Below are 15,743 nucleotides of genomic sequence, written 5' to 3' on the forward strand. Positions count from 1 at the left end.
AGTTAGTTTGTAGCTAACACGTGTGTGCGCATGCACATAAGTTTTTTCCACTTTGGAAAAAGAAATCATTGTTAGACAGTGGCAATCAGGGATTTGAAATAGAGATAATCAGTTTTGAAGTTTCAGTTTAGTTGTAGAGTTAAGCAGCATATCTCCTTAAAACTATTGGTTTCTATATTTTTTCGATTATTTGCCTTTATTTTATTTTCCTGAAGGTCGGTGAACAGTAGCTACATATGAAGAAATTTTTCAAGTATCTATTTGGTAATGAGAGCAGTGGCAAAAGTCTAAAATTTTATTGCCTTTGTGTTCCATGCATGAAGATTCTCTGAACATGAGTTAGAACCATTTGGAACTAGATATTATTCAGTAGGAAATTCAAAAACTTATTCTCCTGCAACTGTATAAATTTTATTTTATTATTATTTTTTTCATTTGAAATAGGTCTTGAAATTTTTAATTCACTTTTTATTTAACAAGTTATAACTCACCATAAAGGTCAGATAACCAATGTGCAAGGGCACAGATCTGTTAATTCTCCAGGCTGTGAGGTCTGGGCCTGGAGGATATGGCCCATCCAGCATTGCTTCCCACACAATCTCTCCAATTTTGAAATCTTTATTTCTAAGCTACAAAGTGCTATCATTGGCTAATATAAAAAGAATGATTAGGATTGAGGGGTATTATTTCAAGACAGGAGAGGAGAATTACCTTATTCAAATTTTGAAATGAAACTATTATTGAAATTTAGTGAAAATTTTACATATTTTATATTTAGATATCATCGTAATAAAAACAGACTAAATATATTTTTTTATTTCACGTTTCTCTAGCACTCGCTATCCAGCTTGGCACCTTCGGTAAGGTTAGGTGGTGCCCACGAATTGACAACCACCTGTTCTGAGAATGTGGTTTGGAGGATATTCTAGGATGTAAGTGTAAGAAATTAATCATTTTGAACAGAGGCGTAACTAGGGCACAGTGAATGTGGCCCTGGCCATAGGCACCAAGAGCACCAAATGGAATAAGAAAAGCCTCAAAATAACTGAATTTATACAAATCGCCCCAATTTTGCTATTATCTAAATAAATTACATAAATGAGCTTAATTTAATTTAATAAAAGCTTAGTTAAGCTATAATTTAATAATTGATATTATTAATATTACTATTGGCAATATGATGCAAGGAAGCAAAACTTGAAGAAAAAAGAAAAAAAAAGACAAGAAGTGAACAAATAAAAAATGAATCCTTTCCTCATTTCTTCTAATAATTTGGCCAAACCTTCCTTAAATTTATTCAAGCTACCCACCTACACAAAACTAAGCAGAAGTTTATTCCAATTGGCTACTCTTCTGCTAAATGTAAATTTCCACACATCTGTTTAGCAGCCATCCTTTCCCTATTTAAATTTGCCATTTGTTTGTTTCATCATCAGCATTTAGTTTACCTAACCCCTTTAAAGCTATATGCACTTCAATTAAGTCATCATGCAGATGCCTAGTTTCCGGAGACTGCAATATACAAAATTATACTGTAAATTACAGTATACAGCAAACCCCCGCTATTTGCTGTATCTGTATTCGCGATCGCTGATTTAATATAAAATGAAACCTAAAAAAATGTGAATTTTAAAGCGCCGTGAATATTTTCCGTCATAAAAAAACATGGGCGTGGCTAGAATTATCTTTCCCTGTCAAAACAGCGCTCAGTGGGTGGGGGGAGAGGGGTGACAAAATCGCGAGCGTGGATGTTTCTCGCTAATCCTTGTTCAGTATGTGTTATGCGCTTGTCATGGAAGGTTTCGTCGTTTACTTTTAATTTCTATGCTTATAAATTGAATAAATTTATCAATTTATAAATTGATATGCTTACAAAAATGATAAATCTACCGTTTTGCAGTGTAAAACAGACTTTTTCGAGTGTGTTAACTGAAGAAAGTGACTTTATTGTGGACAAATTCTTTCTAACCTGTACAAAAATATGGCTACGAATAACAAGAGAAATGTGAAAATATCAAATAAGGTGATGATATTAGCGAATAAAATTGAGTTATTAGATAAAATTTCTAATGGTGAAAGTGTCTCCTCAGTGGCAAAATATTATAAAATCAATGAGTCAACGGTACGATCAATCAAAAAAATCGGAAGAAAAAATCAGCCGTAGGGTCCGTGAAAACGCGCTAATTGTTTCAAAAATTTGCTCTGTAACTCGTGATGTTAAATTCGAAAAAATGGAAAAGGCTTTAAATCTGTGGCTAGAAGACCGAACTCAAAATAAAATTCCGTTAAGTTCACTCATCATTCGTGAAAAGGCAAAACTCCTTTATCAACACTTTAGCGAAACTGGTGATAGCACTGGCGAGAAGTTTTTTTGCTAGCAAAGGCGCTGCTGGTTTGAAATTTCTAATAAATACTGTATTACATTTAATATTAAATTGTTTCTTATTTTCATTTTGATGCCATATGCTTGCATTTCACTATATACTCTCTATGTACATAGTCATATTATGAAGGTACATATATAGACAAAATTTTAGACTAGTTTTTCTTATATATTTCATACTTTGGAACGGAACCCCTTTATTTCTATGGGAGCCATAACTCAGTATTCGCGTTTTCGGTATTCGCTACATTTCTCAGGAACTTAACCCCTGCGAATAGCGGGGGTTTACTGTACTGCAATATACTGTAAATACCTGCAATTTACAAAACCAGTTTGTCTTGTTAAGAATGTTCTTTTGTCTTCAGCTAATCTTGCAGGTTGTTTCTCTACCAAATCCAGTAGAATTTAATTCTTTAATGGAAACTGAGGGCAACCCAAATGAAAGGACATTGTCTAATTTTAGTTATTGGAACTAGTATTTCTATACAGAAAAATCAGGCATGTTTAAAACTTTTTTTTCTTTTTTTTAAATGAAAAACCCTAAACACAATGTATTCTAACCTGTAGTACTTGGTACCGTATGTGGGTTGAAGATTGAGAAGATGAAAGAAGATACTTGTTGATGTTAGTCTTGAATTTCTGTAGATTGTAATTTTCAGGAAATACATGAAGGGAGATTGTTTCAGTAAACAAAAGTTAAAAGAATAAATGAGGAAGAAGAAAAATTGGTTTTGTGAATTTGAAGTAGGACATTAAAAGGATGCTGACAGATTGCAGCGTTTGTTGGGGGGGGAGGGAGGGATCCAGTTCCTTTGTGACTGCATCATAGTATCCAATCAAATTGGTCAGGCAAGACTTTCCCTTAACAAAACTATGCTGTGTCTGAGCTATAACTGAAGTCTTGTCTAGATGATCCTGCAGTGCTTCTTTAACCAGTGCCTCCATTAATTTTCCTGGAACAGAAGTTAAACTCACAGGTCTATAATTACTTGTGTCAGCCTTTGATCCTCCTTTGTGAATTGGGGTCACATTTGCACATCTCCAGTCTATGGGTACCTCCCCTGAGTCCAAAGAAGTTCTCATAATTATGGCTAAGGGTTTGCTTACCTCCTTTGCTGCCTCCTTTAATATAACTGGATAGATCCCATCCACCCCGGATGCCTTTTTTATGTTTATCCTCAACAATTTCTCCTCCACTTTCCTCTCAGTTATTACAAAATCATTTATCTCACTGACAGAGTTTACTTCACCTCTGGCATTCCCCTTCCTGATTAACTCCTCATGTGTGAATGTAGATGCAAAGTATTCATTTAGTTTGTTAGCCACCTGTGCAGGATCCTCAACTGTTGAACCATCAATATCCAGTGGACCAATCTGATTCATCCCTTTCCTTCTAGAGTTTACATAGGTAAAGAACTGTTTTCTGTTTTTCTTTGCATCCTTTGCGAAGGATTTCTCATAATCTGCCTTTGCCTGCCTAATCTCCTTTTTGACTTCGTTACCTGTTGTAGGCTTCCATGTCACCCATTAAATTATATGTATCCCATTCATTTTACTTCTCTGCCATATGTCTCATTAGTTCATCTGACATCCATTTAGGCCTAAAACTTGAACAATATTTCTTAGTTGGTATGTAAAGCCTAGTAGCTACCAAGATAAGTTCTTTGAATGCTTCCATTTTGAATTTGCTGTTGGTAACGTCATCAGTTGGTCCCACTGTATAGAATTTAAATACTGTCTCAGACCATCGTAGTCGCTTTTACGAAAGCAAAAACTCTTCCCTTTACCCCCGATTGTAGTTACCTCTTTGAGTAAATCCCACTTCAGCACACTGTGATCACTGCCACCTTGTGGTTCCTTTATCTGCAGATTCTTAATGCATGGAGAATCACTACTTATAATCAGATTAAGAGTATTGCTCCCTCTAGTTGCCTCCCGAACATGCTGATGTAGAAAACAATCATCCAATAAATCCACAAAAGCCTTGCTATTGTGAGTGACCAACCCACAAATTCTAGTCAGTATCTGGGAAATTAAAATCCCCCATTATATAAGACACTCTGATTTACTGGCCCACTCTATTTCCCTGTACAGTTTCTTATTATACTCATCAGATTCATTAGGCCTATATCAAACTCCTATTCTCAATTTTGATCTCCCAATGCTTATGTCACACCAAACTGACTTGACACTGCACTGTCCATTGATGTCAACTGGCTTAACTTCCTTGGATTTTGTGTTTCTTAACTAATAGCATAACCCCTCCTTCCTTCCTATCCTTTTTGTACACAATGTACTCCCCAAATTCCAGTTCTGCATTCCTTATATCCGTGTGACACCATATCTCTGATATCCCGACAATACAGTGGTAACTTGGATTACGAGTAACTTGGTATGCGAGTGTTTTGCAAGACGAGCAAAAATTTTTAATAAATTTTAACTTGATAAACGAGCGAGGTCTTGCAATAAGAGTACAGTCAGTCCTCGTATAACACATGTTTACACTACATGAATTCGATCATACACGATTTATAAATACGGGAACGATATCTTGTATAACACTAACCGAATTCGCTTATGCACGATTCGCCTTTGTGTTTACAAGAAATGGCTGTCGAACGCAGAATAACCGCAACCCGATAGGAACGAAGAGAAGAATTTGAAAATGTATTTATGGTTTTTTATATCAGTGAAGGGGAAACACATTTCACCATAATAACGTAAAAACCAACAATTCCAGCTAGTATAATCGCAAATGCAATTAGATAGAGTTTACTACCAGTTTATAACAGATTCCACTAGCAGGAACGCAACTGGAAATTGTTTTTATTGTTTTATGGTAGTAACCCCTAGAAATGTGCTTTAGTAAAATGTGAAGTGTTAATAGTGTTGTTTATTCAATTGCTACACGCGCGCAGCTTTGTTTATGTGTATCAAGCGTGCCTCCTCATTTCATAATAGTGCGAGCGATGAATCTGATTTCCGTGAAATTCTCAAAAGGAGGCAAAAATCAAGTGTCATTGGAAAGATTCCTTGTTAAAAAAAAAAAAAAAAGAAAAAGTCAATAGATAGCAGTGATTCCGTTAGAGACAGTGAAAGTCGTCCTACCCAATAATTAATAAATTTGATTGCTTTATGTATATTAAATTTAAATATTAAAAATATAAATTCCCTTATGGGGAAATTCCCTTTGATATATGAGTTCTTTGGATTATGAGCACGTTTCCGGAACGAATTATCCTCGCAAATCAAGGTACCACTGTATCTGCCTTTTGGTGTTTTGAGCAATACCTCAAATTCATCAATTTTATTTACCAAACTCCTAGCATTGGTGTACACGCAAGTATACATGCACCTGTTCCTATTCTTAGCTACCCTAACACAACCGATGTGTTTACTTGTACCGCAATGACTCCCAGCAGTCTCTGAAATATCCTGCATCTTGTTTTCCAGGCTAAATCTATTAGTCCTTGTATCCCCTCAAACTAGCAGTTTTCCGGCCCACCTAACAGTGCCTCGATAGCATCAGCAAATATTCTTGCACAGTTTTTCTATTTAAGTGTATCGCATCCCTGTAGAAGCAGTCTCTCCTGTTAACAAGTACAGACCAGGCTGAAAAAAATTCTACCCCTTGTGCCTTGCACAGTCTTTCCAGGGCCGGATTGATCGACAAGGCTCTCATCATATACTCCCTCCTTTTGTGTCTGGGCAGAATTGCAGACACTTTCAAATTTAACCCTAATTCATGCCTTTTTTTCAACAGCAACCTGTACTTGTTAAGTAATTCTGCCACTCTCCTACTCTTAATATCATTAGTGCCAACGTGTACAACTATATCACCTTTTGAGCCTTTAAAAAGTGATATCTGCTCTACAGTGTCATCAATCTTTGCCCCTGGCAGACACACCCCAGTCCTGTTCCACCTATCCTTTTTACAAAGCATGTTCCCCGTTTCCTGACAATAGTCACCAACAACTACTAGTTCCTGTGGGACCAGTGCATTCTGCCTTGGGGGTATCTGCTGTGTTGCGTGATGAACAAGTGCAAACTCTGGCGTTGATGTGGGCAGCTGAGAGCTTGATGGGCCCTTCAATTTAGATCCTTCGAGGGCATCCACCCTGCCTTCAAGGTCTCATATAGGCCCATAACAATGCTGAGTTGTCGCCTGATTTCCTTAAACTCCTTACATCGCGCGCACACACACAAAGACGTCCCCCTTGGCAATATCATGTCCCGTATCCAATTGCTCTGCAATGCATTTTAAAAGGCTGTGATTCAGAGGGCAACTGCCCCCCCCCCCTCAGTTCACCTCTGAGCCACAGCACTCCCATTAGCTTGAGCCTTTTGCTTTGCTCCTCTGGTCTGAGTCATGATTTTGATTTAATTGCAATAAAATTTCAATTTCTGTACAAAATTATAACCCTAAACTTGTATCCCAACACAGTTATAACGCTATATATATTTTTCAGTATCATGTATTATCCAAGGGTTCCGTTTATATAACTTCCGTATCAAGTTATGTATTAATTTTATTTTTTTTTATGTAAACCCCAAACACGAGAGGTATTAGAACCTATAGTACTTAGTACCGTGCTTGGGTTTGAGGTTGAGAAGACGAAAGAAGATATTTGTTGACATTGGGCTTGGACTTCTGTAGACTGTAATTTTCAGGAAATACGTATGATGGAAGGTTGTTCCAGAAACCGGCAGTTGAATGAATAAATGAGGAAGATGAAAAGTTGGTTCTGTGAGTTTGAAGTTGGATAGTAAATGGATGTTGGCTGGTGGCGGCACGTGTTTGGACTGTTTTGAAAGAGAGAGCGGGAATTACAGAAGCCAATTCAGAAGAACAGTGCCCATGGAAGTATCTGTAGAAGAGGCATGCAGCAGAAACAGTGCGCCTATGAAAAAGCGAGTGGAGAGACTCTGTTAGAGATGAATCATTAATTAACCTAACTGCCCTCTTCTGAATGGAATTAAGAAGCCTGAGAGAGGTTTTAGGGGCACCACCCCAGATGTGGGAACAATATTCCATGGCAGGGCGGATTTGCGATTTATACAGAGTGAGCAGCTGTTTGGAAGAAAAGTAACACCGAGAGCAAAAGAGAAAACCAAGTTTTTTAGATGCAGAGGAAGCAATATTTGTAATGTGCTTGTGCCAAGAGAGATTAGAAGTAATCGTAATCCCCAAAAGAGATATATCATTTTGCCTAGAAATCGGAGTGTCACTAAAGATAAGCATAGGAGCAGAAGAATCCTTTTTGCGAGATATAAGACAAGACTGAGTTTTAGAAGGGTTGAAATCAACTAAGTTGTCTTTGACCCACTGGAGAATTACCTGAAGATCGGCATTTAAGGAATTGGTAGCAGATTTTCGAGAAGTTGAAGCTGATTGAGCAGGACAAGGTTTCTCAAAATGGAAAGTTGAATGCAATGTGCTATCATCGGCAAAACTATGGATAGGATTTCCAGTCAATGGAAGAAGATCATTGATATACAAGAGGAAAAGAGTGGGGGAAAGAACTGAACCTTGTAGGACACCGGCATTAGTGGAGAAGTTAGAAGACAGAGAGCCATCTACAATCACCCTCAGTGAGCGATCAAAGAGAAAACTGGATAACCAATTACTAAAAACAGTTGGCAAACCATAAGATGGAAGTTTGTTTAGAAGACCTTTATGCCAATCACTATCAAAAGCCTTTGAGATGTCAAGAGCAACTACTTGTGTTTCACCGAACTTTTCCATTGAATTAGTCCATAAATGGGTAACGTAAGCCAGAATATCACCAGTGGATCGACACTGACGGAATCCATACTGGCGATCGTTGATCAGACGGAAGGTTTCTAGGTAGTTTAAGAGTTGGCGGTTAATTGATTTCTCCATTACTTTAGAAAGAGTAGAAGTAATTGCAATGGGATGATAATTGGATGGGAGGGATTTGTCATCCTTTTTAGGAACTGGCTGGATATGAGCAAATTTCCAATCCGAAGGAAAAACACCTTTGGAATAAGAAAGTGAAAAAATTGAACAAGTGGAAATGGACATCATTGAGATTAGAATTGAGACCACATATATTTGTGAAATGAATTAAGAAGTCCTTGGGAGGTTTAGATCTTTTCACAGGTAAGCTTGCTCTATTAGTTTGACAATTCATTGTGTATTCAATAGTAAGAAAAAGTGAGTGGGACATGCTGTATGAAGTAATGAAATTTTTGGATATGGCATCTTGCGGTAAGAATATACCCAGATCCTTGACATAATGTGGCCTCAACAATGCTCCCCGCATACACACTACTCGGACTCTCTCCAGTCACTATCTGGCAGAGTAGAGGTAGCAAGATTATACACCAGCTGATCCGGAAGCCTCCTAGAGAGTTACCAATAGGTTCGGTCCGGTGTACTAACTAGCGGCCGGCCTGCAAACACCGTTTTAGAGCTGTACCCTCGAAATGTAAGGAATATTGGATCTCGCCACGACGTTCATCATAACCTCAAAAGTCATCAATCATACTGAATGATGGAAGAGATAGGGAAGTGTTAACCGGAACATAACTCTAGAGACTAAACATGGGTTCCACCACTTCAAGCCTCCAATAAGCAAAGTGGTGGTATTTCACCGGTTGATGAGAGTCATCTACCACCTAGTACTACCTGGTAACATAGAGGGGCGGCGTTCCTCCATGTGGTGTGGGCGTGACACCTCGACCCCTGCTTACGTTGATTCATACTTAAAAAAAAAACAAAAAAAACAGTCCATTCCGGTTATTTGGGACACATCGGGACTAGTGCATTTTGGCCTGATTAAGCGGCTGCCCCAATTATCCAAAGTTTCACGTAAATTGCTAAAAAATGCAATGTAACCCCTCCCCCCACCTTTACAGTTAGGTCACTGTACAATCAAATCATGTTACGACGAACTCACCATAGCCAAGTACCACACTATACGATGTGTAGTAAGTGCCAGTCATTTGATCACTTTTACGAATTGAATTTTAATTCTATTAAACGGCGATTCTAATTTTAGAAAATAGGAGGAATATTATCCACAGGCTATAAAAGTAAAGATATTAAGCACAAATTTACCTTACCAATTAAAAAAATTAAATGATATGTGAAAATCGGAAGAATATACGTGTTAATCGGAATAATTAATATGTAGATACTAACTAAACTAGTTGACATTTTTGGGTGGGGATTAAAATTTAAAACAGTAAAAAGATAAGCAGTCAATAACAAAGAACACACAAATTGCAAGTAACGCGATACGCGCGTGAGAATGGAGTAACGAGTTACAAAGCTTTAAAAATAGGAATGAAGAGAAGATCTGAATATTAATTTTTTTATATGATTGAAGATTCCATGGAAGTGTAAACACATTTCACCATAATAACCCACAGAATTCCAGATGTCGGTATTATCACAAATTCAATAAGATCAAGTCTACTGTCCGTTTATGATAAATTTCACTAACAGAAAAGCCCAATACACACAGGTGACTGCTAATTGTTTTATGGTTGTGTCCTCCAGAATTTTGACCAAACCACGTGGTACTGTCAGAAACAATCGTAGGTAATCTCCAATGCTGCGGTCTCCTGGCTATTTTCTCGATTGGTTTCTGTTTTTTTAAGATTTTCCCCAAATACATGGCTGCCCCAAATAACCAGTGGCCCAAATAACTGGAATCCACTGTATTATCTACTATACTATACTATACTAAGCTTATGCTATCTAGTTCGGGATTTAATGTTGTATCGTATAACAATGGCAACAAGTTACGAACGGTAAATCTACCAACACTTAAGTAATAATTAACTTCCATATCTTGCTGTCTCAATTCAGAATAAACTAAGGATCCTGACCAGGTCTATAAACTACTTATAGAAAATAATTTAATATAACAATTGGTCAATAAAGCGGCTAAATATGGCTAAAAAACTTCTCATTCAGCGGAGCTGCAACTTGTAACACGTGGATTTGATACGCTTACCGATACTGAGTAATACCTACAAAATCTCTATCTAAGTTAAACTTTAAACTAAGTATTGTAACTAGGAATATAAAGCTACTCTAGAAAATAAGTTTTATGCCAATTTAAACTAATAAAACAGAAAAAAACTTCTCTATTCCAGAAGCAGTAAAAACTTCGCCTGCACAAGGCTACTCTCGTTCTCAATGAATTCACTGATTTAGAATTCTCTGTTGGTAATATTGCACTGAATTGGCATCAGTTGATTGCACTGAATAGATTTTAAAATTGATGAAAACTTTGTATTCACCTTTAGAAAAGAAAAGCCCTTTCTTTTGCCAGTTAATAGTGGTCACATCTTTTACATAAGTCTCACATAGATACACTGTGACCTAGTGGTTCCTTTATCTGCACTTTCTTTAATGCATGAAGAGTCATTGCTGATAATCAAATCAAGAGTATTACTTTCCCTCATTGCCTCCCTAACGTGCTGATGTAGAAAATATTCATCAATTAAATCCAGAAAAGCCTTGCTCCTCTGTGAGTAGTCATTCCATAAGCTTCCAGTCAGTACTGCAAAATTAAAATCACCCATTATAAGATACTCTAATTTACTAGTTCACTCTGTTTGGATAGTTGTTTATTATACTCATCACAGTCATTGCTCTTATAATACACTCCTGCCCTCATGTTTTTCCCCCAGTGCTTATGCCATAACAAACTGACCCACCATTACACTGTCGATTGGGTGCACTGCCTTAGATTCTGTGTGCTTCTTAACTAAAAGCATAACTTTTCTCTACCACCTTTTCTCTCTCTCTCCATTGATTTTACACAGTTCAATACACGTTGGTCCAGGTGCCATCGTGTATTCAATTGTTGGTTTTTGTGATCTTATTGTGCTGTTGTTAGTTTTTGACCTTGTGATATCATTTTTCCTCTTTGTTCAATCTGTTTAGGAAGGCTCCACCTCCCCTTGATCTGGGCTTCAGCTGCAGGGAGTGATTTCCCCCAGCTGCCCAAGTGAGCCTTTTTTCGACTTTGGTTCTAAATTCTGTGAAATTTTGTTTGCTTTTACTTGTCTTATTTATTAGATCATCTACTAATATACTAGTGTTGTTTAGCTTAAGTTATTTATTTAATTCTAAATATAGCTTCTGGTTCAAAGGAAATTCCTTCTTTGACTGCTGCTAATCGTAGGGTTATTAAAGAAAATGCTAGTCCAAAAGTTTTGAAGCATTATTTCTCTTTCTCCCCCTGAGAGGAAAGAATGGCATATGGTGGATATGTCTTACTTCTTGCAAAAGAAGTTCATCGCAAGAAACAAGAACATGACGATGTACCTCTTATAGTCAATCAATTTAAAGCCAAGAAGGCAAGCAGAGAGCTGAAAATAAAGATACAGGACATTGTACCAAAAGCGAAGCTGGGTTTCCAGTGTTTCTGCATGTACCAGAGCAGCTATTGTAGTTCTTCATGAACAAGAACAAACCAAGATATCTGGTCAGGACTTGGATGAGTCAGAAGTGGAATCCGATGCAGGAGATTCTGCTTTGATGGCTGTCTTCTCTGGTGGGAGTTATGATTGAGGAAGTTTCAGATGATTTAAGTGACCAAGAAATGATCAGGAAGATGGTTGTGGTCAGTTGTGTAAGCTCGATGGCAGCTGAGGAAGATCATAATTTGGCTGACAAGCTGGATTTGTTTCGTTCATTGGTCTACAAGATTTTGTTGATCTGGGATAAGATGGAGACTGTTGTTACCAAGACTCAAATTGAAAATACTATGCTGATGGGCAATTTGACATCGGCCTTGCAGGATGAATTGCCCTCTGTGAAGACTTTTCCTCGGGCAATGTCTGCTGACGAAAAGGTGGCACGATTAATGACCTTAATTTTGAAGTCTGTTACGAACAGATTCCGCTCCAATGAGGGAGTGGAGAATGAACTCCTTCAGATGGTTCATCCAGTGTTGCAAGACACAAAGGTTGTAGGTGTATGACTGTCTAGGGATAAATGGGTAGTAGTTGAGTATGCTACTAAAGTGGACATAAACAAGATTATGTCGTGTTCTCATGTTAAGGAGTTAGGACTAGTGTTTGGTGCACCCTCAAAACTATCCCCTAGGTTGTTGTTTTTGACTTTAAAGACTCTCTCGTGAATATTTCCTTCAAGAATTGTGGCAAAGGAACTTGAACGACTGGGATTGAGGAAGATCAGTTCTGTTCTTCAGTTACAATGGTGGCGAGGAATAAAGCCAAGGGTCGGTCAGCATACAACTTTGTGGCACAGCTTCCTGGTGACATTAGGATGATACTGATGAGTGTTCCAGTGTTTTTTTGGACTGGAGCTTATATGCAGGGTATGTGATCTTGTGGTTCCCACACAGTGTTATTGCTGCATGGCCTTTGGTCATGTGGCTCGTTATTTCAGGAGCGATGCCTTCTGTGGTAACTGTGGAGGCAGAGACTATGATTTTAGGCAATGTTCTAAAAAGGATGTGAACTGCCAAGGTGTGCAATTTGTTGGCAAATGAAGATTCCTTCTGATGACACTTGTGGATAAGACCTGCCCAGAATATGCTAAGGCATTAGATATAGTCAAGTGGAAAACTGATTATGGATAAGTCGTGGATTGTGGGGCCACAGTTGCTGTTGGTGGACTTAGGGGTGAGATCAACGATGTTGTCTTCTGTTGGTGACTGTGGGGGCTGCCAACCTTGCATGACTACTTTAACATTTTGTTGGGAATTCCATGTGCAGGCTCCCTGAACGGCAGGACTTAATGAATTATTTAGGTGGACTCATGAATATCTTTATGATGACATACATGGGATGTGTATTGATTACTCTTTAGTGATTGTTAATTGTATGAATCTTTTGTTATTTTGCTCCTGGAGTTCAGGAGCTTATGTCACTTATATTGTTTTTAAATAGGTAGTACAGACCTACCTCTTCATGATGGGGTGTGAGTGTTTGTCCCCATCACGAGGCTAAAAGGTCATGACTTTATTGTACAATTTTGTTTATTTGGATTGACCATAGTGGGGTCTCTGTTAATTAACCAACTTATGTGTTTGAGTTAATTGTGCAGATGAGAAATGGGCACATATAGGCAAAAGACTGGGGGTGGGGCTAATAACTCTTTCAAATGAAATGTCCACAAAAGTAAATGAAACATTTACTTTTATGGTGAGCTTTAAATCAGAACAAAACTCAATTTCATCTAAAGTTTATTATATATACTAACCTAACTCAACACAAGAAAAAAAAAAAATAAATAAATAAAAATGTCTACCAGGCTATTAAAAAAAAAATGAATCATTGATGCCAATAGCCTGGAGTTCAATTATTGTGCCAGCAAAATCAAGCAGTTCATTTCATGTGTGTTTACTTTTACACTATTTGTTTATTGGCCTCTTAAGTATGTCCACCTATATGACATTATGGCACAGTGCTTAATGTACCGTTAAATGCCAGCCTTTGGAGCAGCAGCAGTATTTCCCTCTACTGTCATTTTGGCTTTCCTTCTATCTGAGTATAGCAGCTTCTCAGTGGAACTACATGCAATAAAATTGGCTTGAGAAAATCTGAATCTCTACCCATCTTTAAAATATATGGTATACACTGACTCTCTCAGCTCAATTACAGCAATGCAAAATTCTTCATATAAAGTTCATCCTGTTTTAAACCAAATCAGGAGCCTGCTATTGCAAATTGTATAATGTCAATAATCAATGACCTTTTTAGTTTGATTCCAGCACATTTAGGGATAAAGGAGAACAAACTGATTGATAAAGTTGCTAAAAATCTGTCAACTTTAGATTTAGTCTCCATTCTGCCTCTGACTATAATCATATTATACAAGCAGCAATCATTGCACAGTGAAAAAAGCTAGTGGCACACTCAAACCAATAATAAACTTTATCAGTTGAAACAGGATCCAAAGCTTTGGCACTCTAGCATTAAGACAGTGCAATGAGAAGTGGTACTTACGTGAGTCAGAATGGACATACATATCTGACACACCTCCATCTGCTTACAGGCAATGATCCTCCTCACCATCCATGCTGTTCAGCCTATTTAATAGCCAGACATAATCTGATTGACTGCCCTCATTATCAACAGGGCAGAACATCTGCCCTGCTTCCTCCGGCTTCCTTCCTTCGAGAACCGATGATAACATTATTAGCGATGAGGCACACATCAATGAATTTTTTCTTTTCTGAAACAAATTGGAGTATATCATCAATTGTGAAATAGGTATCTGTAATAGCAATTAAGTGATTACACGTCTTAGTTGGTTTATAACATATTTCCATGAATAGGTGCACTGCAGCTTATGTACCAATAAACATCCATAACACATACACACAATGTGTGTATTTAACATGTTTACTGTACTGACACGAATGCTTGTAAACATGTTAAATGGACTGAGTAAATTAAATGCGGACAGCATCATAAATTAAGAGGATTTAAATTGAAAAGGGCATTGTACGATAGATGTATGGAAATTTGCTTTAAGCTGGAGAGTGATTAATTGTTGGAACAGATTTCCACCTGTTGTTTTGAGGGCATAGTTGAAAAAATTTAAGGAGAATTAGATTATTAGAGACAACAGGCATGACTGCAAAGTTTTTTTTTTTTTTTGAGGAAGCTGTACAATCCTACTTTCTTGCATCATTTTCAGCTATTAATACTGATCATTTAGGTAAGTGTGTGAGTGCCCAGTTATGATAAATTTCATTCTTTCCTTTATTGGTTGTAACAGCTGGAATGAAAACTCATGTTGGCGGGTCAATTTTTAAAACTAGTTGGTTGATTAGCATTAGCAGTGGCAAATGATGCAAAAAAGTAAGTTTATATGGCATCAGCCAAAAAAAAAAAAGACATTTCCTATTCATTCCTTCCAATAGTTTGTCTAATTCTTCCCTGAATTTATTTAAACCATCACCTTCCACAGAAACAGATTGAAGTTTGTTCCAGAATCAACCACTTGCTGGCTGCAGGCAAACTTTAGCACATCTGTTCTGCAACAATCCTTCCTCAGTTTGAATTTTTGTGCCCTCGTGTGTGGTCGGAGCTGTAGGGATAATCTCATCAGCATTGAACTTACTCAATCCATTCAAAGCCTTAAACACCACAGTCAGATCAACATGCAGGTGCCTAGTCTCCAGATGCTACAATTTGCAGATCTGAAGCCTTTTTTGGTAAGAGTACCCCCTTTGTTCTGCTCACCAATCTTGTTGCCCTGCTCTGTACTTGTTCTAGCAGCTTTACATCATTTCCTAAAATGAGGCCTGTATGCAGTACTCAAGATGTGGCCTGACCATTGCCTTATACAACGCGATAATCACCTCCTTATTGCTGCTAAAAAAAAATTCTTGTATAT

The 15,743-nt window shown here is 37.6% G+C and overlaps 1 protein-coding gene across 5 annotated transcripts in view; it reads left to right on the plus strand.

Moving 5' to 3' along the window:
- The window catches only part of mRNA-cap (RNA guanylyltransferase and 5'-phosphatase mRNA capping enzyme), a 548,400-nt gene that overhangs the window by 43,862 nt on the left and 488,795 nt on the right, over positions 1-15,743 (plus strand). For 3 of the 5 annotated variants that reach the window (XM_090376080.1, XM_090376082.1, XM_090376081.1), the window contains exon 2: positions 834-932. The exons of the other annotated variants lie outside the window; for them this stretch is intronic. The gene's annotated coding sequence lies outside the window, so the exon portion shown is untranslated. The remainder of the gene's footprint in view (positions 1-833; positions 933-15,743) is intronic. 5 annotated transcript variants of the gene reach the window in all.

This window comes from Mastigoproctus giganteus, chromosome 6 (genome assembly GCF_048544385.1).
Source record: "Mastigoproctus giganteus isolate SK-2022 chromosome 6, ASM4854438v1, whole genome shotgun sequence".
Taxonomy (NCBI): domain Eukaryota; kingdom Metazoa; phylum Arthropoda; class Arachnida; order Uropygi; family Thelyphonidae; genus Mastigoproctus; species Mastigoproctus giganteus.